Raw genomic sequence first — 25,627 nt, forward strand, 5'->3', positions numbered from 1 at the left:
AAAATGTGGAAATGTGATTACTATGGAAGAAACCATTTTAACCTGCTTATGGAAAAAATCGAATAACTCAGAGAATTTCTTGGTCTGAGTCATGTTTATTAGTACAAAGTTATTCTTGATTCATAACATACGTGGAGCCATAGCACACTTAGTACTAGCAGATAAACATTAATATAATTTTATATTATTGTCTAAGAGGAAGAAAAACAGGTTATAGTAATGCACTAGGAACGTTTCCATAAATAGACGTCTCATCAACCTTTTGTGCAAACTTGAAGACGTACAACAGAAAGATAGCATTGTACAAATACTTCATATCAGAATAGTTTGATACATTTTTAATGTAACTATTGCGTTTTATAGATAAAATACTTCCAAAGGCTCATGCATTGAAGCATAAGCCCTAGGGCTAGTGCCAGTAAGTGGTGATTACATTATGAGACTGTTGGTCTTCTCAATAGATTAACTCATTGATGCATTCACAGGTTAATAGCTATTAGAAGGTGGAGCCCGTTGGAGGAAGTTACTGGGAGTATAACTTTGAAGGATATGTGTAATTCTCACCCTTTCCTAGTAAGAGACTGATGTTTTACCATTGACCTCCACTGATCACATTCTGAGGCTCTAGGAGTTCCGTATCTGTGGTTGAATACAGTACCAAGGATCCATGAATCCCAAAACATGAACTTTGCATACCTGTGCCCTTCAGCAGGTCCAGAGCAGTGCTGGAGTTGACAGATGCAGTACACATACATGAGACATTGCAGGTAAGAAGCCATCTAGACAATGAGCCCTAAAGTAGGGCATTGTGTTTCTAAGTGTATAAGAAACGAATGGAACCATCATGTCATTTGGTGTTGGGTTCAGAGAAGTTTTGTGTCATCCCTTAAGTGTTTCATTTGCCATCAAATGTGTGGAATTATTACTCTAAAGAGCAATGGAGTTAAAATTCAAAGGAATACAAGAATATTGCAGTAATACTTATTATAGCACCACACTGTGCATATATAATAGACATCAAGAGGCAACGGTGGACAAAACACATGACAGTGGGACCAGGACAGGCACTAATGCACTCTTTCAGCAGTGTCTACTGGACCGTTGTGGGCCTATAAAGATATATGGAAGACCGGGCAAAGATGCAACAGAGCACAACTTTCTCTGGGAGCTAAGGAATCCTCCCTTAAGGTTGTAGACCAGCTAGGATCTGAGGATGGAATAAAGGTAGGCTATTGGGGTCTCAAGTGTGGTCTCTGGAGCTGCTGTCCAACATTACCCAGAGCATCGTTGGAAATGGAGGCTGCTGACCCATTGAGTTTGCAAGAGATACCCAGCGCTCTCTGCGGCTGTAGCCAGGGCTGCAGGTACAGGTCTAGTCTAAGAACAGTGTGCAATCTCAGAACCTGAGCAGAGGACCAGAGCTCAAAGTTACCCTCAACTCCATAAGAGATTAGCCAGCACTTCAGCGTGGAAACCTGTCTCAAAACAATATCACTAACAAGACTAGCTGAAATAAAGCTGTAATTATTTGCTAATGAATACCTTCAACTTTCACAATCTTACTATTTTAATGACTTATTATTTTTTTGAGTCAGCATGTTGCTCTGTAGTCTTGGCTAACCTGGAACCCATTACACAGTTCACGTTGTCCTTAAACTAAAAGTGATGTTTCTGCTCCAGTGATTTGTAATTTTTTTTAGTAAATACTAGTCATTGTATTTATATAAAAGTGTTATTAATACTCTTGCTTGTCTCTGTCTAAATAATCTGTGATGTAAGCATGTGAACAGAACAGGCCTCTGCTTAGTGTCTAAGACCCTAAATAATGAGGAGAATAATACATCCCATAGGCTGGTCTGTTGACTGACTCATGTGCCTGTCTCCAATTTCCTTGAATGGTCTCTTTATTACTAAACGCTAAATTACAATGTGTCTGAAGGAGAATTAGAAAGACATTTCTTATGAGATTGAAATCATCATTTAATTTCAGCAGACCCTAGTCTGTATAATTAAAATCTAAGGTTGTTGTGAATAAGAAAGCAAAACAATCAACTGGTGCTCCCTGATTAACTTAAAGAAGGAGTTTCTGCTCTCTGATTAACTTAAAGAAGGGGGTGCTACTCTCTGATAAACTTAAAGAAGAAGGGAGGTTCTGCTCTCTGATAAGCTTAAAGAAGGGGGTACTGCTCTCCAATTAACTCAGAGAATTGGGGTGCAACATTTCACTCACAGAAATGTACACACACACACACACACACACACACACACACACACATACACACACCACTGAAACAAAAACACTGACTCCTGCCACCATAAGATAACCCAGTAACTTAGTGAAAATGTGAAAGTTTTTGTTTGTTCCCTTAAGATTCAGGATTATGCCAACTCCATCTCTTCCTTGGAATTTGGGCTAGTTATCTGTAGTGGAAAGGGTTTTTTTTTTTTCTCTAATTCTGATGTGGGGTTAGTGAAAAACTCTCAACAGAGGAATCTAAGATGACTGAAAGACACTTAAGAAATGTTCAACATCCTTAGCCATCAGAGAAATGCAAATCAAAACAACTCTGAGTTTCCATCTTACACCTGTAAGAATGGCCAAGTTCAAAAACACTGATGACAACTTATGCTGGAGAGGTTATAGGGGAAAGGGAACACTTCTGCATTGCTGGTGGGAGTGCAAACTGGTACAGCCCCTTTGGATATCAGTATGTCAATTTCTCAGAAAATTAGAAAACAACCTTCCTCAAGACCCAGCAATACTACTTTGGGGTATATATCCAAAGGATGCTCAATCGTGCCATAAGGACATATGCTCAACTATGTTCATAACAGCATTGTTTGTCATAGCCAGAACCTGGAAACAACCTAAATGCCCCTCGACCAAAGAATGGATAAGGAAAATATGGTACATTTACACAATGGAGTACTAAACAGCAGGAAAAAATAATGACACCTTGAAATTTGCAGGCAAATGGATGGATCTAGAAAACATCATATTGAGTGGGGTAACCCAGACCCAGAAAGACAATTACCACATGTACTCACTCATAAGTGGTTTTTAAACATAAAGTAAAGAAAACCAGCCTACAAACCACAATCCCAGAGGACTTAGACAACAATGAGGACCCTAAGAGAGACTTACATAGATCTAGTCTACATGGGAAGCAGAAAAATGCAAGATCTCCTGAGTAAATTGGAAGCATGGGGACTATGAGAGAGGGTTGAAGGGGAGGTGAGAGGAAGAGAGAGGACCAGAGAAAAATGTATAGCTCAATAAAATCAATTTTAAAAAATGAAAAAAAAAAGAGTCACATGAGTAAGGTGTTCAGTCACAAAGACAAGCTACAAGTGGCAAAAACATGTTTCTCCATAGAGGCACATGAATAATAATAGTCAGCTGAAATTAATTATCTAATGTATACGCTCTCTATCTGCCACACCTGGGAGTGGCACAAAAACACAACCCCAGAACAATTCGGTTTTTCTGGAGGAACTGAGGTCACAGGACTCATGTCTTGTTTTCTTGGAGTTTTCTCACAAGTACTCAGAATTCCCCTGACGTTACTCCATTCTTGGATTGTGTTTCAGTCATCTGAAAGGAGAGAACTTCAGTTGAGAAAAATGTCTCCATAAGATTGGAGGGGGAGGGCATAGCCCATTGTGGGTGGTGCCATCCCTAGGCTGGTGGTCCTGGGTTTTATAAGAAAACAGGTTGAGCAAACCAGGGGAAGCAAGCAGGTAAGCAGCTTCATCTACAGCCCAACCTCGGCTCCTGCCTTCAGGTTGGAGTTCCTGTACTGAACACTGATATGAAAGTATAAGCCAAACAAACCCTTTCCTCCCATGTTGCTCTGGTCATGGTGTTTCATTGCAGCAATAGTAACCTAAGATGGTCAGTGTAGCTATGTAACAAAATACAAAAGATTGGAGCTAAATAGTCAGCATTCATTAGCTCATGCTGCACAGTCAGGCTCTGCTCCCAGACTGCAGAAGGATGCCTTCTTGTAGGGGTGGAGAGAGAGAGGGAGACAGGGAACTTCCACTCATCCTATAGACTAGACCCTAATTAGTGTTATTTCCTTCATCATAATTCCTTTCTAAAGCCCTCTTTCCCAGTGCAGCTACATCTGGTATTACAGATCTGAAAAGTGGATATAGTTGTGGGGTGCAAGTTGAGACCACAACGTGTATTGTGATCTCAGGTTAGTCAGTGTTTCTGAGTCTATCTTCTTGGAAGGTGCTGTGGGATAGTCCTCTTGTACACTGTCAAGATGTGTCATTCAAATTGATTGACCAGTAGCCAGACAGGAAGTACCAGTAGGGTGACAAAACTAAGGATGATGGGAAAGAGAAGGGTGGAGTTAGAGGAGTCACCAGACAGACACAGAAGGAGATGAATGTACCATGCTAATAAAGGTAATGCCACAAGGGTAGAGCGTAAATAAGGAATACAGATTAGCTTAAAATGTAAGAGTTACCTAGTAACAAGCTTGAGCTATCAGCTGAGTATTTAAAATTCACATTAAGCCTCCTAGTCAATTATTTGGGAAGTGGTTGCTGGGTATTTGGTAACAGGCAGGTGAGAGAGAAACGTCTGATTACAGGAGGGTGATACCATGAGGATAGGCTGAACAAAACCCCCTCACAGTGTGCTTAGAAACATAAGAGGAGAAGCCATGTGTGAGCGGAAGGAGCTGGTGATGCAGGATCCTCGCTTAGGCTCAGTTCATGGTTTCCCAGTGGCAGAGTGGGACAGCAGAGGAGTCAAATCTTCCTGGATGCCCTACCCCATGGTTCCACAGATCTTCTGTGAGCTCAGGTCTCCCCAGGTCCCATGCTCTCCACTGACTGAGGATGAAATCTCTCCACTTTCCTCAAGTCATTGTACTAAAAGTTGGACTTTAGGTCATTTATTTTCTCACAAGATGGACAGTTAGCTTTCTTCTCTAGCTTCTCAAGAACCAACACACTGGACTTGAAATATTAAGTTTCAGGATCTGTTGGTGTAGTTCAGGCAATACTGAAGCCAAGCATTTTTGCAAGATCACTGTTTGGCAATGCCTGTGTGTATGAGAGAGATGTACTTGGGGGTTTTTACCCATGTCAAGGGACAAGTAAGGACTACAAGACCACAGAGAGCAGCAGGGACACTAATTCAGGTGAAGTCATAACTTCTGCTCAATTTCTTATAAACCTGAGAGGAAACAGTCTTTAGCTCTCTGGTGGTGGAATCCATTAAATGGCCATAAAAATAGCTGTGCCCAAGAACCAGGCCCGTCAACCCAAAAACTGATGGAAGACCCACATCTAGCTGTTCACAAGAGCTAAACTAGTAAATATGCCTGAGACCACCAAGTGTGTTGGCTTTGGCACTGAGAATGTCCTTGGTCAGATCAACTGTTTCAAAATAAGAGATTCTCTGTAAAGGGAGCTGGGCCTACATACAGATAACTAATCCTCCTTTTTCCCATGAGGAGTGATTCAACGTGAAGCTCATGGAACAGACTTTTTCCTGCTTAGTGTTTATTCATGTATGCAAAGGTGTATTTGAAAGAGATACAGTATGAAGGAAACATTCTAAATTTTTCTAGTGGGTGAAAAACTGTTAAAATGGTTAATTTCTCATACAAATTAGCAGCTGGACATGAAATAAAGTATACAATACACACACCTAAGATGAGCAATGTTAGCAAGAACCTGTGAACAAAGGATGGAATGGAAGAGACATGATTTAAGCATGATTTGGGAGCTGGCAGACGTCAGCAGGGCAGGGAATGAGCCTGGGTAGTGTTTAATTGATGGACAATTATCTTCTATTTATTTCATGCACAGAGTAAGCTTGGACCTAAAGGGAACCCATACATCCGTGGCTAGCACCTGTGAAAATGACTCTTCTGTGAACTTCACTTTCAGGAAGGAGGCTCTGTGGAGTGGGCATGACCTGGAATGCATTAAAGATTCAGACAAGGTCAGAGGGGACACTTGTTCACAGTGGAGGGCTTGACTCGGGTAGAAAACAGCAGTCTCTGGAGCACGAAGCTGTGTGTACGAGGGAAAGCATTCTTTCCATGGAATTTCTAACTCCTTATTAATACTTGAACGCAACTCCACAGGCAGGGAGGCTAAAGTGTTTGTCTTCTCTTTAATTTAATAATCCTCCGGGGGCTGAACAAGTGCTTGAAACTTTATTATGACAGTCATATATCTGCTCATTTTAAACATAAGTGATTAAAGTTGAGATGCTTCCCCCATGGTATGTAATTAATTTTACGAGTGTGTGTGTGCGTGTGTTTTAGATATCGTCTTGGTTCTTGTTCTGTTGCTATGATAAAATGCTCAGAACAAACAGCTTAAGGCAGAGAGGGTTTATTCTGGCTTACATTTTAGGGGCACAGCCCTTCCCGTCGGGGAGGTGAAGCAGATAAACACACCACATCCATAATCAAGAGTGAAGAACCAATCGTCTTGCTCTGTGTCTTCTCTCTTCATCTTGTCTCAGGCCTCAAGTTCCAGGGGTCATTTTTCATAGACAGAGTTCTAATGTGACCCCAAGTTCTAAGGTGAACACACTGCGTGGTACCTTCCCTGAGTGGGCTCTGAGATAGCGGGCAATGTGATCCCTCAGCATCGTCAGCCCACATGAGACTTTCCTCCCAGGCTAGAGCCAGAATCCTCCTGCTGGGCTTGAAAAACAAGCAACTGCACTGAGACTTGCAGTGGAGGGCCCTGCTCTAGGCACCTTGTAGTTGAAGGAGGCCCCATCCAGGAGCTATTGGAAAGTCAGTCCAATAGGCTTGAGTTGGATGAGAAGCCAGGGATGGAGCTGCAATGGACCACTAGAAAAAAAAAATCTCAGTTTCATTTTTTTCTCCACTGAAGAATCCAGGTTAATTGCTTATCCAGACAGATACCTGCCCCAGCCACGAGGATTCCCGCTATGAGCTGCTGAATCATCCATTCTTCACCAAGGGCACTATTGGAATAAGCAGTAAAGTTAATTTTTGATTTGAAAAAATCTAGAATGACCTGGGAGGCACGCTTCTGGGCATGTTTATTACATTGACTGCTGTGGGAAGCCCCATCTCATTTATGAGTGGGATCATTGCCTGGGCAAGGAGGGGTCCAGGACTGCAGCATTCAGTCGCCTATCCGACTTGTTGGCTACAGATGGGATGGGATGGGACTAGCTCCTGTTGTTGTGAGCCGATCCCCCCACATGGTGTGCCATAACTGTGAGCTGTGAAAAAAAAAAAAAAACCCAAACCCTTTCCCTCCCATAAACTTCTTGCATCTAGGTATTTTTTTTTATCAGAGTAATAGGAAGGAAACTAAGGCAGTGTTCATGTGTCCGAGAATGACAACATCCAGGCTCCTCTACGGCTTGGTTTATGTGTCGATGGGAGACTGAGTTCGGGCTCATGGAATTGAAAACAGCCCTTGGCATTTTCTCCACTGCCCATGGATGAGATAGAATGCAGGTGAAGCTCCTTGAGGAGACTCCATATTTCCAAGGAGTCATGGGCCTGAAGGATTACTTTGTTTAGAGACTCTGAGCTCCATCCCAGAGTTATGTGGTTAGACAAAACAGATATTGTCACAAAGACTCACTGGACAGAGGGGTTCATCAATAGAACACTGGCTGCTTAGCCTAACAAATTCAAACCCTCAGGACATGTAGTTTTGTTAAACAGTTGATCAACTGCTCTTAGAAGTTTATGCCTCCCTCATCAGTCTTCAAATTAAGTTTTAAATTAATTAAAGGACAGTGTTTGGGTCCAAAACCTTGTCAGTTAGTCTATGCTGTTTAATCATAGTTGTCGAATGAACTAGATGTAATTTTCTAAGAGGCATGTCTCTAGAGGCCAGAAGTGCTCTCTCTGCCATTCAAGGCCTGGAAGGCTGTTCTGATCGGCTCAAGGACATTTCTAGGACCAAGTGTGATTCAGTAGGTTAAAATCCCTGGCAGCAGCCTGGCTATATAGAGGTCACAGGGAAAGACAGGGCTGCTCCTTTGCCTGTCTGCCTCTGCACCTGGCTGGACACATGGTCATCTGTGGATTCTCTCTCTCATCTGACTCACAGTACACATTTCCCTGCCTCTTAAAACATGGCCCAAAACACACTGGTAGGACAGATTTTCTAAAGAAAAACAGAAGTTCACCTGTTTTCTTTTCTGTGATTCCATGAGCTCTCGATCGACTCTCAAGCTGCTTGGAAGAATTCTCAGCTCTGTCTATGGTGACTTGTTGTTTGGAGGCACTCGCCCTTCTGCTTTTCAGTGTGAGGGCTAACATCCTCCTGCAGATGGGGTTATCTTTATTGTCACACGTGAGGCTGAAGTAGCCACATGAACCTCTGTTGAGTCATTCAGCCACGCCAGATGCATAAGAGGTCTGCATCTGAGGCTGGGGCAGTTCTGCTTTGGTTCTAGGATATTTCTGGTGTTGTGTGTGATTCAGACGTCTAAAATAACCAGGGTACAGGTAGTTTGAAGAGCAGCACTCATTTTAGTACAGCCCTTTGCCATTCTCTTCTCGAGACTGCTTCATTTCTGCAATGGACGGCTCCTTTCAGTACCAGCTGGAGTCCTCTGGCCTTCATACTGGGTCAATAGACAGATCAAGACTGTAGTTCTGTGACAAGGGAAGAGTTGAGGCATTACTGTAAGACCTTGTGGCTCAAGTGCCTGTTAGAGTCCTATGAAAGGGGATGTTCTAAACTATGATGACAGTAGAATCATTTTGTCAGAATCAGGGGACCGGGTGACTTAAGACTTTTCCCCTTTGAATAATGAGGATCTGAGGAAGTACGGACCTGAGCTGAATATTAAAAACACCCACTGCCAGATAGAAAACTAACGAGGAAAAGAAAGAAATAATTCTCTCCTCGTTCTTCCTGTTCTCTTCCTCCTTCTCCTCCTTCTCTCTAATATTTTGAATCTACCCAAGTGTAGTGGCATTTCCATTGTTTTTAATAATTAAAGCTTGCCTGAAGATCTGAGAGTAAAAGAACCCCACTGGTCAGTCTCACAGACTAGGTAATTACCACTACACACACCTGTAATCCCAGTAGCCACTCTAGTTTGCCATAGAAACCGGGCAGTTCATGACTTTAATTACAGTGGTGCATGCCTTTAATTCCAGCCCTAGAGAGGATTATAAAATGGGAGGAAATAGCTCTCAAATACAGTCTCATTCTGAGATTCGTGGAGGCAGGATCGCCATTTCAGACTGAGGTACAGGTAAGAATCAGTGGCTGGATGCTTTGCTTTTCGGATCTTCAGGTTGAACCCAAATTTCTTTCTCTGAGTTTTTATCGACCATGTTTCACCTAGCTAGTGTTGAGCCCTCAGAACTGTCAGCTTTTATTAGTGAACAAGGTGCCCCTGGGACTGTCTGTCAGCTCTGCCATGTGGAAAAGAGGCAGAAATCTTCTGTTAAGACTCACCAGGGTTTTCTGGTATCCAGGAGGGATCCTGTCTCCGAAGTAGGACAATATCCTATATCACAGAATTCTCCCGAGAAGTTAATTAAGACTGTGAGCAGCAGAACATTACTGGGCTTGGGTTTTCTCTAAACTTTGTAAAGCCCTAAGAGGTCCAACCCAAATGCAGAGGTGAATGGTGTTTTTATATCATTCTACAAGCATGAGGCTTCTCCTAACATGTGTACAGAGAGACTAACAGTAGTGAAGGCTATTAGAAGCCCCCATCCCTCCACATAAAATCACTGTGTGTAGCACTGACCCTACAGAGGCTGTGCCACCCATGGAATTGAACTGAAATCCAAATACTGAGGAATGACTAAACTGGGTTTGTCTTTAGTAGTGTAACCTGGCAGGACTAAAAAAAGGGGGGGGGGACAACTAAAATGAGGGGCATAAACAAAATGTGATTAATCCAGAAGCTAAATGTGAGTTCCTTAGGAATTGTTTATGAGGGGTATTAAAAGTGCATCTGTGGGTACAGAAGCCCGGAGGACACTCAACAGGATCCTTTAGGAGAACATACCTCTGATATGAGAGAAAACACCAACAACTGAAAGCAATCCAAGGCACTAATTCCTCTCTCAATTGCAGTGGGTCCTGTGATCTTCCAGAATCAGTTTCCCTGTGCAGACAGCAGGCATCAGACAGGAATGAGCACAAGTGCAGGTCACTGTGTTCTCAATACCAAGATGCTCAGAGAAGCAGACAGGCAAGGTCTGCTTCAGGTGTCATGGGAGGAGAACATAGGCTTGTGGGACTGAGAGCTGCCCAGACTGAACACTGACATTTACACGTGTGTCAGTGAGTTTACCATGTGCCAGCCGTGACTGCTCCCCACAAGGTTCCACCCGAGCTGGGTGCTCATGGTTAGAAGTGAGTCTGTCACAAGCCTACTGTGGCTGTCCCCTGATGAACCCTGCTTTGAATTTCCAGGGAAGGGGAGCTGAGATAATAGAAATCTCAGAATGCCTGTACCCATCCTCACTTGGGAGTGAGATTCATCCCAGAAAGGGAGGGGGGATAGAAACAAATTCTTCCCTACTAGTTACTGGAGAATAGGAAAAGAAGGCTGCGTGTCCCAGCAGGGAGTGGACGGAGAAGATGAGAGATGGCGGTAAAATCTCTATTGCCTCTGATGCACTGGTCTATGCTGTGGGACAATGGCTTTACCCTGTAAAGATTTGTTTCTTGTACTTGTTTATTAAAATGTGGTTGGGACAATAGCCAGGCAGGAAGTATAGGCGGGGTGACCAGGCAGGAAGTAGAGGCGGGGCAAGAAGAGAATTCTGGGAAGAGGAAAGAGTCTGCAGTTGTCACCCTGACAGAGAGGAAGCAAGATGAGAATGCCTCGCTGAGAACAGGTACCAAGTCACGTGGCTAACAAAGAAAAGAATTATGGGTGAAGATGTAGGATGTAAGAGTTAATAAGAAGCCCCAGCTACTAGGCCAACCAGTTTATAATTAATGTAGAGCTCTGTGTATTTTTTTGGCACTGAACATCTGTCAACAGGTCTATTATTCGTATTTTGATAAATAAATCTTGCTTGAAGATCAGAAGGGCAAAGCTATGATAGAGGTCAGGCAGTGGCGGTACACACCTTTAATCCCGGGATTTTGGGTATAGAGGCAAAAGGATCTTTGTGAGTTCAAGGCCAGACAAGATCATTGTAGAAATAGATCCAGGTGGTGGTGGCTCACACCTTTAATCCCAGTACTATGAAGTCTTACGCCTTTAATTCCATCCCTAGAGGGGATATAAACTGAGAGGAGAGAGAGAGTCTTAGTCTGCTTAGTCTGCGGTCGCCCAGCTTTGGTAAGACTTTAGTGGGTGACTGCTTTGCTTTTCTGGTTTTCAGGCTGAACCCCAATTTCTGTCTCTGGGTTTTTATTATTCGTGCTACACTCTGACCTGTCTGTGTCTTCAGCTGCAGCCCAGTATTTTCAAGCCTGAGTAAAAGCCATCCCAGACCATTCATGCTGAGGGCATTTTTCTTTTCTACTGCTGGCTTTTCCTGGAGCAGGGCACATCGTCCAGGCAAGGCAGGGTAGACAGGCTGCATCTGCTTGCTGTTTGCTGCCTGGTGAGTCTTGGTCAGTCTAGCTTAGTGCAATTTATTCTTCTCAGAATCTGTAGGAGTGTTCTGTGAGTTCTCCTGGAGCTAAAATCCAAGTGTTGGCAAGCTGGCCTCTGTTGTTAATATCACTTCTGTGCTCATTCTGTTCTGAGGCAAAAGTCAATTCCTACATTGTGGAGCTAAGATCCCTCGCTGGCTGAGAGCCTAGGGCTCCTTCAATCCTCCAAGCTTCCAGTTTCCAATGAGACTGGCAAAGGTGCAGTTGTGCCTGGACTGTAGACCTTACTTCTGGTCTGGAAACAGGCTTTGAGGGCTCCTGGGAGGCTATGGAGTGTCCAGACAGATGGTGAGTGCCTACCTTCCCAGCTTCAGAGGGCAGCTCTGCCTGACCTGCTGCAGCATCAGAGACCTCAGCAGCCTTCAGGCTGAGTCACGCCCTTGGCGATTCCAGTCGCCCTGAGGATGATCTTCCTCCTGTCACGTGGCACTCCTGTCTTCCTCTTTCTGCACCTTCTGATAAACCGCACATAAGCAAACATAAATGAAAGTCAGGGGCTCAGTTCCACTGCGGAGATGTAGGGAGGGCCTCCCACACCCATTTCCCTGAACTTGTACTATAGGAAGCACGAAGTCATTTCATTGCCATATCTTCTGGGTGCAAGCAAACGTTTCCAAAGACACCCGTGGTTAACTCCTGGACTCAGAGTCAACATCAAGCATGGCGACACTCCGTCTCTGTGGGAGGTTGGAACCTGACTCCAGGGAGGGCTGGCCCCAAGTTGCAAGATGACTTTATCTCATAAAGACATGAACAACCCGCTTCTATGGATCAAACCAGTTAGTGGCCACAATGGCATTTCAGTCTTAGCTAATTCTAAGCTGTGTGATGGGTACAGTTGGTGCCATCTCTGGTCCTTTGCTTTGAGAACTGGCTACTGCTTGTAGCACGTGCACAGTTGAAGTAGAGGCTGTACTGCTCACCATCACAGAAGGGCAAGATTCTTTGCTGGCTCTGCAACCTTTCTGTGGGTTCCCTGTGAAGCACAGCAAATGTTATTTCCACACTTACTCAATAGCATAAAATGACTTCTTTTCTGCTGCCATGGAAATGATTCTGGGTAAGGGAGAATACTTGTGCTTCTGATGATATATTATTTTCTCTTCAACGTTTATTAATCTGTCTGTGTGTACATGTGTGCTTATGGATGCAGAGGTCAGCAGACAGTTTGTGTGAGTCTGGTCTCCCCTTCTAGCATGTGTAGCCCACGAAGTGAACTCGGGTCATCAGGCTTAGCGAGAAGCCATATTATTTATGAGACATCTTGCTGGTCTTCTCATCATATTTTCAAGCAATACCTGTACTAGTTTGTCATTGTTCTGCTTTGGAAGAATCACGCAGAGGCACCTCGAGATGTTGCTGAGCTGTGCACACACAGGGAGTGTAGACTCACTCAACAACCCCTGCCAGAACATCCACTGTCTGCATCTAACATGATGTGGGGCTCATGGTGGAGCTGCACAAAGCTCCCTTCCTATAGCTGGGGAGGTGGACTTGATTCTTGACACAATGCGCCTTCATGGAGATGAGCCAAAGGCGTTTTATACCACTTCACTCTTCCGCTCGCTTCCCTGGCTAGCACAGCTGTAGCCATGGATGGCTCTATCCCGGGTGCTGCTCACACAGTGTAAAGCTACTCAATCCCTCATACTGCCCCGTGAGCCTCTCTAAGTCCATTCCCAGCATTTTTATTCTGACGCCTTGTGTATTCATTCACTCGCTGCCAGCTAAGCTCCCCATGACAGTGGCACCCGTTTCCGAAGGTCTGCCATCCTCAATGCTTATTCAACACACAACACTTATTCAACACACGCAGAATGAAGAAAGTGGGGAGAATGAACTGAGAGGGGTAGGAGCCTCTGAGGGAGGCTTGTGGCCGTTTTTCTGGCATGTGCTGGTGACAGGCGTCAGGGAATAACAGCTGCAATACAAGGGGGAGGATTTTCTGAGTCCCCCGTCCTGCCCCGCCCCACCGCTGGTATGACTCACCCTCTCCATGGAAACCACGTATTCATTGAAAACTAGAAGGCTGCCCCCCTACCCCGTGCACAAGAAGAACATAATGAGAGAGGGGAATTCTTTGTCACGCTAGTGTTTTATAAGCCTTTCTGAGTTGGACTTGGGAAGCTGGGGACCCTGCTTGTAAAGACAATCGCGCGAAGCTGCGCACTTTTGTGCCATTTTGGATCGTCTGCTCCCCGTTCGCATTATGCGATTCTTTGAGAGCAGAATAATAAACTAAGGCGTTATTCAGTACTTGCATAAAATTTTCGTAGTTTGGTAATTGCATGAAATTTTCATAATGATCCCTTTCTTTTAAAATAAGCTGCACTTGATTTTCATCTTGGGAAAATTCTGTGGAACTCAGTATGTGTTGCTTTGTAAAATGTGTGCTCTTCACAGCATGCCTTAGGTTTTAGTACTGAGTTGCGGTTTCAAAATGATTGAATCACTAACTCCTGCTAATCTGATGACGTTTTATAACACACTCAATTATATTTCAAGTATTAAATGCCTCTAAGCCCATTGAGATGGCAAATATGATTTTAAACCTTGCTGTGATCAGGGTCTCATACCATGCTTGTTCACCTTCATTGTCAATTTGACTGGATTTTGAGATCACCTAGCACATGCAGCTCCGGATATGTCTCTGAGGGCGACTCCAGAGACATTTTATGGAGGATGGAGAACCCATCCTGATGTGGTTCCTAAGAACTGCAGATGCAGTGGGTTAAGAGACAGGAAAAAGAACCCACACTTGGGAGACTTACCTTTTTGCCCTCATTTTTCAATAGGTTGCTTGAGAAGTTTATAGAATGGATTTTGGTTATATTCATCAGCCTCTTCCAGCTCCTCTCAGATCTACCTTCCCTTCCCTAACCACCCAACTTTGTAACTCTCTCTCCCCCTCTCTCTTCCTCTCCTTATACATATTTAAGACCCATCCATTACAGCTTATGCTTCCCATATTCTTTGGGCTGTGTGGTCAACCTACTAAGGGCCACGACCTTAAAAGCACTGATTCCTCCTCTTCCTGCAGCTACCAGTTGCCACGCTCTTCTTAGGAAGGGATGGGACCTTGTGACCACCTCCCGTCTCTGTTCTGGGACTCTGTCGGGCTTGAGCAGAGCTGTCCATGCTGTCACAGCTGCTGTGAGTTTGGGCACTAATGACTTGGGAGTAACCAACTGTTCTCTCACGGGACTCAAATCCCACTCCACAAGTTGGAACCCATTCTAGACACCACTATCTGGGACCAAGAATCTCTAGTGAGATAGGTCATGGACCCAAGGAGGAGACCTACTACTAGTAGGTATTTTTTTAAACTAAGGCTTGCAGTCTGCTGGCTTTCACAGAGAGGCACAGCCATCTTACCAGGAGGCCATCTGCCTTTACTCTGGAGGTGAGGCTGCCTATGTTTTCCAGGGCTGTGGAAGGTTGTTAATATTCCTTTTGAGATAGTCATTACTGAACGAAGGGGGTCATGTCATCCTAGAATCAAAGAAGTGTGAGCCCCAAAGATCCACTCAGGGCTGTGGCTTCCTCTAATATAGCATCATTTAAAGTAAAACATTCCGATTTCACCATGGCCTCCACAGTTCTTCCCTGGGCCTGGGTTGTGTCCCTGAATAATCATGTGTGGTCATCATACATCTTGTCACATGATATGAGCCATTCACTTGCACTGAACATAAAATATATTTTATTTTGTGCATGTCCATGCATGCAGACTTGGCTTCTATGAGTTTGTTTATGTGATGTTTTGTCGTGGTAGGCTGCTGAGGAGGGGCAGTTAGTTCTCTTCAGGAGTGTGGCACCTGAAAAGCCATCCATGTTCCGGTAGATGGTCCCACACCCATGCACGTGGAAGCAGTGGAGAGGACTCTGTGGGTTTGAAAACGAGAGATAGAGATGGACAGAGAGCTCATGAAGTTAGGGGAAAATGTGGTGGTGGAATAAAGACATAATTTGGAGGGGATGGAATGGGGGTGGATTTGATAAGAACATATTATATGCATGTATGAAGTTCTCAATCAAAACCATGGAAAAGATATTGAATTCAAAATATATTTGTTGGTGCTGGAGAGACGATCAGCAGTTAAGGACACACGTCGCTCTCATGAAGATTCCTGTCTTGGGTGTGTAACCACACCCACTTTATGCGGTGCTAGGAATAGGACCCAGGGCTTTGTGTGTGCTGGACAAGTGCTCTACCAGCTGAGCGAGCAGCCGGTATAACATGAATTTTGACTCCTGGGCAATTTATGTTAGATATAAAATTCTGTTTGTTCAACTGTAAAAATCTTATGTGATAGTTTTCTTTAGAGTACAGTGTGTTCTTATCTTTTATCTGTTTTTACCTTTAATACCCAAAATAAAATGGTAAGATTAAAACAAAAGATTCCTGGCTTGGTTCCCAGAACCCACAGAGTGGCTCCCAACCACCCAACCACCCATAACTCCGGTTCCATGGGATCTAGTGCCTTCTCAGACCTCCTTGAGCGCCAGGCACACATGGTGCACATACACACACAGAGGCAAAACGGTCATACACATAAATTTACAAAGAAATAAAAAATGTATTTGTTGAAGAAGCCAAAGATTTGGCAAAGTGCTGAGATTTCTAGAGGCTTTTGGCTACATTCAGGTCTAGCAAGTACACCTAGGGGCTCTTTTCATTTTAAACTTTTGATTGTGTATATTAGCTGTGTAAAGAGTGTGTCTCCTGATGGCATCTTCATAATGTATATATTGTACTTGGATAAGTTACAGTTCCCACCATCTCTCCCCCCATTTGTTCTCTCTCACTTCCCAAATATGCCTTTTCTACTTTAACATCTTTTGAAAAGACATTTAGTAAGAGCCCGAGGGATGGCTCAGATGTTAAGTGCACTGGTTGTCCTTCCAGAAGATCAGGGTTTGAGCCCCAGCACTGACATGGTGACTAACAGCCACCTCTAATTCCATTCCCAAGCCACCCAGCATCTTTTCCAGGCACTGCACAGATGTGGTGCACACACATACTTGGAGGCAAAGCACCCATATACATAGAATAATTTTTAAAAAGTTATGTAAGTGAAAATGCATTATTTGTTTTTCTGAATCCTACTTCACTTCCTGTGATTATCTCTGGTTGAATTCATTTTTTTTGTAAATAACAAGATTTTATTTTCCTTTATGGATGAATGCTATCCGTGTGTGGGGCTGGGGCACAGTTGCATGGCACACAGCAAGCGTGGAAGTCAGAGAGGTCCACTTATGGAAGCTAGTTCTCTTTTTCCACCTTGTGGGTTCCAGGGGTCAGACTCAGGTCTCAGAGCTTGGCAGCAAGTGCCTTTACCTACTGAGCCATCTTGACAGCCATGTGTGTATCTTTTACTCGCTGCTCCATTTATGGACACCTAGGCTGGTCAGTTACTGACCACTGCGTGTATTGTTGCGATGGCCGTGGGTCTGTGGGTGTCTCTGTGGTGTGCTCCCTTCACATCCCTTGGGTACCTTCACAGGAAACATCAAACTGGATCAGATTGTAGTTTTAGGGAATTCCAACTTATTTGCATGTGGCTGACCTAATTTGCGCCCCCACAAACAGCTTTTATTTCTCCTTCAAATGTGTCCGAGAATTTTATAGTCTTGGTCAGCTGTGTTTTTGTTTCAGCATTTGAAATACCTTGTCTCTGTCCTACTGGCCTTCAGTATTTCTGCTGAGCCGTCTGCTATCTCTTTCCAGGGTCTCTGTGGGAGCCACTTGACACTTAGCTCTCCCAGCTTTCCGAATTCTTTGCTGTGGTGGTTTGAATGAGAATGGCCCTCGCAGGCTCATATATTTGAACACTTGATCCTCAGTTTGTGCCTTTTGGGGGGTCTTAGGAAGTGTGGCCTGTTGGAAAAGGTATGTCACTGAGGTGGACTCTAAGGTTTCCCAAGTACACACTATTCCCAGTTAGCTCTCTCTCTGCCTTGTATTTGTGGATAAGATATAAACTCTCAGGTACTGTAAATGTACGGAGCTTACAGAGAGCAATAAAACACTATTTTAAAGAATTTTTTGAAATTCCACAAAGAAAAACAGAAAAGAAAGCAGGGGACTATCAGAAGTCAAGAAATAATTGTCACCACGGCTAAAAAAGAGGGACAGAAAGACAATGAGGGTAAAGTAGAAAACAGACCCATACTCCAATCTTGGCTCGCCGTGGGCAACTGGGAGAGTTTACAAATTTGGTTAGATTTTATTGCTATAATTATCCCTCCACCATCACCTCTTTCCAACTTCCTCTGGTCCTCTTAATCTTTTCTCAACTTTATTTGTATTATTATGTCTCTTTGTATTTTGTTATGAATAATCCCCTGAGTTTTCCTATGCAGAAGAACTCCATATGTAAATGGGTGTGAAGTTATTCACTGTGGCTATGAACAACCTACCATCATGGCCATACCCCTAAGGGAAAGTAACTCTTTATTCCCTTGGTGGCCATCAATTACCAAGAGCTGCTCAGCTAAAGGTGGGTCTGTGGGCCTTCACTGTCCACTGGAATTTGGACTGGCTTGATCTCGCACAGCCTTTGTGAAGTTAGACACAGCCACTGTGCATGGGTGCATCCATGAGTCGTCACGGTGCCTCTCAGGATGCTTTAGCTGTCACATCGCTTCAGACCTATCTTTGGTGACGTTCCCTGAGCCCTGGGTGCTGTGGGCCCTTGATGCGGATGACCCACCCACAGCTGAGCACTCAGAGGTCCTCATACTCAGCACTTTGAAAGCTTTTGAGCTCTGCACTAAACACTGCCCACTGCAAGAAGAAGCAGCTCTGGCCAAAGCTGAGAGCAGCACAGACCCACAAATATAAATATCTGGAATGCTGCTTGACAACATGTCTAGTTAGCAAAACAATGGTGGGATCTTCTTCTACCTATGAGCTCCCCAGTCAGAGGCTTTGACCAGGTGCCAGGAGTAAAATTATTTTGTGGAATTTCCTTCCATGGGGTGAAATTACTTCCATGGAGTGTGTGTGAGTGTGTATGAGTGTGTGTGTGTGTGTGTGTGTGTAACAGTAGTAAGACCAGTGAGTGGATTCATCATTTCAATTTTTATTTCTCATGTGGAAAACCAAATAATGGGAAATCAGTACAGTCAATCTGGCACCTATTATTAATCCATCTTTGACCTTAGGGTGGGGAAAACATGTCCTGGTCATCATACAATGGGTAGAGTTCTTCAAGGTATCATGGATCCAAGAATATAGACAAAAAGAACCATAGTGCAGGTCAGGTGGTTTAAGATGCCCATAAAGCCTTCAAGGAAGAGCCAACAGGGCTATGTCTCTGGAACCTCTGTGTAGACTGTGCTCACCATGGACCGTCACAACACAGAATCCTGGGCTCAGCTTCAGCACCACTTTTTGTCTGCACATGGAGTTCACAAAAGCCAGGGCAGGCCCTTGACCTTATGTTTAGATGGAGAAGGAAGTTAGCCAGCAGTGGAGCTTACACACAAATCACACCGAGAGGAGCCTACTGCCGGCTAACTGTGGTATAAAATAGTTCCTGCGTGGGCTTCAGTATTTCTCCGCACTTTCATTCTGTATTTTTACTGTAATGACTGTAGAATTTTTGGGACAATTTAATGCACACAGATGCTGCCATCAACCATCCAGAAGGGGGATTTTACTCTAAGAATGTGGAAAGAGCCATGTTGTCATAAAGTGTGTTCTTCTTTGGATCCACCCCCTCTTTTTATGATCTGTCCAACATCATATTCCTGCACCTTCATGGGTGAAGAAGACCTTTCGGGACTCCAGGATCCGAAATAGACATCGCAGCAGGGAGGGGGCAGGGCCCAGGAGGCCCTGGAAGCCCTCTCGTACAATACCTCCTTCCACTCTAGCTCTTTCTCCCACTGTGTTCTTTTTAGCTCAAAGTGCTTTTTTATAAATGCCAGTGGGGAGAGAAAGGCAGGGGGAGAAATAGTGTAATGTCACTGTGCACGGACTCGAACTGCTTACTCCTTGCGCAGTTGGCACCTGCCAAAACAGCTTTCTTCTGGAGACAATCTTAATAAAAACAGCACACTGAATTTGTGGATGTGTTTATGAAAGGGAGAAATAAGGTAAAAATAAAGAATTATTAAAACCATCTTAAAAAAAAAACCTCGTACAAATGAAATGAGAAGTAATTTTCTTCAATACACTCTTCCCCTGTGATTAATGTCATGGAGTTGGAGACCCCTGAAATAAAGACAAACGACTCAACCAATTTTAATCAAATGCTTTTCTATTGTTTTCTGCTACAAGAGAATGAATGGCCTTAAACCCAAGTCTCAGGCACGTCAAGCAGGAGGGGTATTCTACAGGTGAAAACTGCAGGAAAGCCTTCAATATCCGTGCAAGCAAGCAGAATGCTGATCTGTTCTGCAAAGTTAGTGGCTAAGATGGCACAAAACAACCTGGGTGGGCTGGAGAGATGGCTCAGTGGTTAAGAGCATTGCCTGCTCTTCCAAAGGTCATGAGTTCAATTCCCAGCAACCACATGGTGGCTCACAACCATATGTAATGGGGTCTGGTGCCCTCTTCTGGCCAGCAGGCATACACACAGACAGAATATTGTAAACATAATAAATAAATAAATATTTAAAAAAAAACCCTGGGTATCTGGGTTGGCAAGTTACAGAAGGTAAAACAGTGGTTAGCCATCCATTTCTTTATCATAAAAAAAAACCAGTTATGTCTGCACATCTACGTGAAGCGGGTGGTCTCTAAGTCAGGATTGCTTGCTGGGAAATCATCTTCCAGGAATTTGAATTTAGGACTGACAAACACAGTCATTAAGAACCAAGATTAAGACCTAGAGCAAAATTGAGTTTCTCTGGCCATCACAGTTATTAATGATGGAAAATTCCTAATACAATGTTGCTTGAAATTTCAACTGTTTATAATGCTACTAACATGAGCATGCCTGCATCAGAGGGTTCCCCACAAGAGCATGTCTGCATGGGGGGGTTTCCCACATGAGCACGCCTGCATTGGGGGCTTCCCACATGAGCATGCCTGCATTGGGGGTTTCCCACATGAGCATGCCTGCATTGGGGGTTTCCCACATGAGCATGCCTGCATGAGGGGGTTCCCACACGAGCATGCCTGCATTGGGGGTTTCCCACATGAGCATGCCTGCATTGGGGTTTCCATTAGGCATGGTTAAAAACCCCACAGAATTGACTTTGTGTTTGCTTTAGTTATTTCTCTTTGCTTGTTGTTGTTGTTGTTGTTGTTGTTGTTGTGTGTGTGTGTGTGTGTAGGCCAAAGGTCAACTTCAGCAAACATTCCTCAGATACCATCCATCTTTATATTTGATACAGGATCTCTTGTTGGCCTAGAAATCATCAAGCAGGCTAACCAGAAAAACCCAGAGATTCACTGGTCTCCAACTTCATAGAGATGAGATTAGAACAGTGCTTCCCCCCCTTCTTTTTTTTTTTTTTCAAGACAGGAATTTTCTGTAGCTTTGGAGTCTGTCTGCAACTAGCTCTTGTAGACCAGGCTGGTCTCGAACTCACAGAGATCCACCTGCCTGCCTCTGCCTCCTGGGTGCTGGGATTAAAGGTGTGCACCACCACCGCCCTGCTAGTGCTCAGTTTTTAAATGTGGGTGCTGTGAACTGAATTCGCGAGTCTGTCATCTGCGTTATCTTCCCAGGCCTCTTTGCTTGCTTTTTATTATCATTCTTGGAAGATAAATTTATATGCTTTAAAGAAAAATACAATATAATACACGTTGAATACATAATCATGGCATAAGTACAGCCCTAAGTCATAAATCAAATCCACTGCCAATACGATAAGCACCAATTCATTGCTGTGAACTTCCCCCAGCTTTCCTTTCTGTAGCTCGATTAATAAAAACCCAGAGACAGAAATTGGGGCTTAGCCTGAACACCAGAAAAGCAAAGCAGTCACCCACTAAAGGAGTCTTACCTTTTACCAAGGCTGGGTGACCACAGACTACACAAGCTAAGCCTCTCTCTTCTCTCAGTTTACAGATCCTCTAGTGCTGGGTAAAGGCATATGACTCCCTAGTACTGGGATTACAGGTGTGAAGCACCACCACCTGGATTTGTTTCTGCATTGATCTTGTGTAGCCCAGGGTGGTCTTGAACTCACAGGGATCTATCTGCCCTGTCAGCTGTACCCTGCACCTTAAGAAGTTCACTCTCCTCTCGGGATGCATATGCCTCTGTTCTCCTGGCCCAGGTGTACTTCTCTGTCCTGGAGCCTCACTGATGGAAGTGACTAAGTAGCCACACGTGTCTTAGAAAGAAAGGGCTAGAAACAGTTTGGTGAGGATCTTACTCAGTGTTGTGGACACCTTACCCAGGATAGGATTCCTTCTGGAACCATCAGCCGTGCTTGCAACACACGTGTATTTTCTCAAGGTCTTTGACTTTGTTATTTTGTAGTTTGGAAAAAAAAAAAAAAAAGCAAAGTTGGAAAAAGCTTACAACAGGCAAACTCTTCTTTTTCTTTCCTTTGGAAATAGGTTAATACTTTTAGAAGAATTGCGTCTTTTGACATCTGACCTCAAAATACTTTATTTAAAGAAGTAAAACTCGAGCCCACACTCAGTTTTGATGGTAAGCTGACATTCAAGAGAGAAGCAGCTGAAGCTGCAGCCCACTTTCTGCAGAGTGGGAACATCAGAAGGTCACTCCTGCAGCTCCCGCTCTATCCCAGAACACACAGCAGAGATTCTTTTGAGCCTCGTTTTCACAAAGGGCAAAAAGGAGGCAGGAGGAATGAGTTAATAGTGTCGAGGAAGAAGCAGCAGAGAGAAAATGACGGTGCTGGCACAAACTGTGGCAGAGAGCGTAGTCAGATGGAGGAGGGCTCGCAGTGCGGAACGACACGAATCTGCAAAGAACAATGTGTTAAGACAGGGAGAGAAGGACAGGTGTGGGAACACAGCACTTAAAACCTAAGCATGTGTTATTCCCCTAACAAGGAGAAGAGAGTTGGGTACCAGCAGTGTCCAGGCCAAGGTCAAGGGCGCTCTTCGCGGTGGAAGACTGCAGCCATGGGTTTAAAGGACACATCCTGCTCTAAAGAACAGCTGGATTTGCATCCATCTTCCTTCCCCTCTCCTAGTTAATCTGTGGACGCCAGATGCAGCTAAGACTTTCAGGGGCCCCTGGATGGGTGTCTCTTCCTAGTTAATCTGTGGATGCCAGATGCAGCTAAGACTTTCAGGGGCCCCTGGATGGGTGTCTCTTTCAGAGAGGAGAGGGGCATTTAAAATGTCCAGCTTTGTGGCAGCTGTACGAAAATGAGATTGGGAGGAAACACTGACACACGTGTGTGACCACAGGGTCCACCACGCCTACCCCTCTAGCTTGGGCCAGCATTAGTGGATGCCCACAGTAGGACATTCGGGCTTGCTTGTACAGCTCTGTGTTCAAATTCCATCCCTCCTCCTCCACCCACTTCCAGTGCTGCCAGACCTAACATGCTAGCCACAGGCTATAGAACCCAATGTGTTTCCCTGTACATCCCTTTATTCCTGCCCGTCTATACAGACCTGTCTATACTGTGTGAAAGGTCTTTCTCCAACCACTCTGGAGCCTTAACTTTGGAACTGAAAGGGAATCCATCTTCTCTTTCTGGCTCCTCTTGTCAGATTAATGATGTCCTGCTGGGATGAGATCTTCATGAACTGTATCCTCTTCAGAGGACCAGCCTCTTTAGGGCCAAGACATGACATCCATATACTTATCCCAGCATCAAGAAAGTACATGTATTTGGATAAGCTGGCGAGCCTTAAAAGAGATGTGGCTTTAATAATTTTATATGCAATTGCGTAACTGATTCATACAGTTGTGGTTCAATGCCCGTTTCAGAACACATGTGTCATTATTTACCTGTGCGCATTTGCTTTATAGTTATTATTAAACTTTCTCAAATGAAGCAATTTCCGAGAAAATTTAATTCTGGCAAAATTCCTACCTATATGTGTGTCCTGAGAAGACTGTGAGATTGCTTTACAAATCCAGGATTAATCTGGAGACCCGCAAAGGTAAAGATTTCCCTGCAGTGTGTGACTGATGATACTCTCCCTGGCTGCTCTCTTCCAGTGTAATAAAATTGCTGCCCGTGCAAATAAAAACTGGCCTACTAGCCAACTGATCAATCATTTATTTAATTCCTCGTTTGTTCTGCCAACTCGGATGGCTCTGTGTGTAGACTCTAGGTAGGGACTGAGGTAGCAGTGATGAAGCAGTCAACCCTTTCCTCCAACAGTAGAATAATGTGGGAAATCGCATGTTTTTTTTTCCTGCAAAATTCCTTTCCAGTATTATAATTGCTAAACTGAGAGGTACTGATTGACAATTACAAATAGAACGCCTCCATTATGGAACCTCATCCTATGCTTAAGATGATAAGAGAGGAAAAACGTGGTCAGAGGGTTCTTGATTTATCACGTATGTGTTAAGAACTCTCTTTTACTCCTGAGTCAAGAGTGAGAGAAACAGGAAAATTGCAGCCACACTTTCTGTAATGAAATGGACTCATGGCCCAGGCATCCATTTCCTGGTACCCATTACTCATGTTTTCACACATTCACACCTTTGAGTTATTTGATATTTAGTTAGGGTTTTAAATTTGTGTGGGTGTTTGCCTACATGTGTACACGTGCACCACACGTGTGCCTAGTGCTTTCAGAGGGCGGAAGAGAGAGTGCTGGGTTTCCTGGAACTGGAGTTGCAGCGGTGAGATGAACCTGGGTCCTCTGTAAAAATAGCGGGTGCTCCAACCCCCTTTTGGGGTCTTAAAACAAAGGCAGTTCCTTGACATTATTTAGTCCATAGCTAACTGGAAAAGTTTCAAATAAGCTACCCTCTCAAGTGTGTGTGTACATGTGTATGATGTGTTCACACGCACATGTGTGGTTTACAGACATGACCTTGGGGCTCGTGCTCTGTCTCTGGAAAAGTGTGTGGGGTCAGGATGCTGGAAGGCAGTTTCGGAGAGACCAGAGAGCAGCAGAGGCTGTTGAAGTCCTCAGAGTTCCATGGAGGTATCTCCCAGCTCTGACTGTCAGAGGGAGGAGAAGCCACTAGTCTCCTGCATTCCAGAGGCAGAGTTCTCCCCATCAGGGACACCCTTGTAACCTGGACACTGGGTGACATCAGACCCTTTCTGTATAAGAGATGCAAAAAGGCAGAGGTTCTGTCCTTGGGCCAGATGACCCAGATGAGGTTCATTTGCTAGGAAGAAAGTGCCAATGTAGAAACCACAACCAAGCCTTAAATGGTACATCTCTGTTAGTGTCCACCCTCTTACAAAGTTCAAGTAATATTGTAGAAGCGAAGGCTGAAGGGATTTAGGAGCCATAGTGTGGAGATTACTGCTGTGCAATGCTGTATTCTGGGCATGACATTCCAGTCATGGAGTCACAGCAGCTGTGCTTACCTGGACAAGACCTAGATGGTCCATAGTTGTGCAATAAACGGGAGGGTCCATGAGGTTCTATCCCTAACAGAGAAAGTAATCTCCTTCAGGATGTGGCCCTTGTCAGGTTGCCCAGGTACTAGCTGTACTCAAGTACATAACAGTGGGAGGACCACGTGTGGCAGAGTTCTGAGAAAAGTGGGAGGGAGAAGTGGGGTGGCAGACATATCGAGACATGTTGTAAACATTTATAAATCTGTCAAAGAATAAATACAAATATTAAACATAAACTATTTCCCTTAATTTGCTTTTGTCTGAGAATTTAATCACAACAACAGAAAGGAAACTGAGACACCCGTTACCTCTGCTCGTAACATTCTGCAGCTTCTCTCACACGTGTTTACAAATTCTTCCATGTTCCTCACACAACCCAGTTCTGAAGGCCTAACAACTGCATGGTCAAGCAGAGTGACTGGAACAACCTCGCTTCTGGTACCAATTATCTATGTTACTTGTGTATCTCTGTTAATCAGAATGCCTTACAGAAACAACTTCAGGCAGGGGAGATTTA

General features: G+C 44.2%; 1 long non-coding RNA gene across 2 annotated transcripts in view; it reads left to right on the top strand.

The window, feature by feature from the left end:
- The first annotated feature begins 708 nt into the window (after positions 1–708).
- Positions 709–25,627, top strand: part of LOC126515381 (uncharacterized) — a 43,258-nt gene continuing 18,339 nt past the window's right edge. For both annotated transcript variants that reach the window (XR_007595838.1, XR_007595839.1), the window contains exons 1-2: positions 709–767; positions 5,836–5,971. This is a non-coding gene — a long non-coding RNA (uncharacterized lncRNA). The remainder of the gene's footprint in view (positions 768–5,835; positions 5,972–25,627) is intronic.

The sequence above is a fragment of the Alexandromys fortis genome, unplaced genomic scaffold (genome assembly GCF_014885135.2).
Source record: "Alexandromys fortis isolate MF-2015 unplaced genomic scaffold, M_Fortis_MF-2015_v1.1 scaffold_160, whole genome shotgun sequence".
NCBI classification, from domain to species: Eukaryota; Metazoa; Chordata; class Mammalia; order Rodentia; family Cricetidae; genus Alexandromys; species Alexandromys fortis.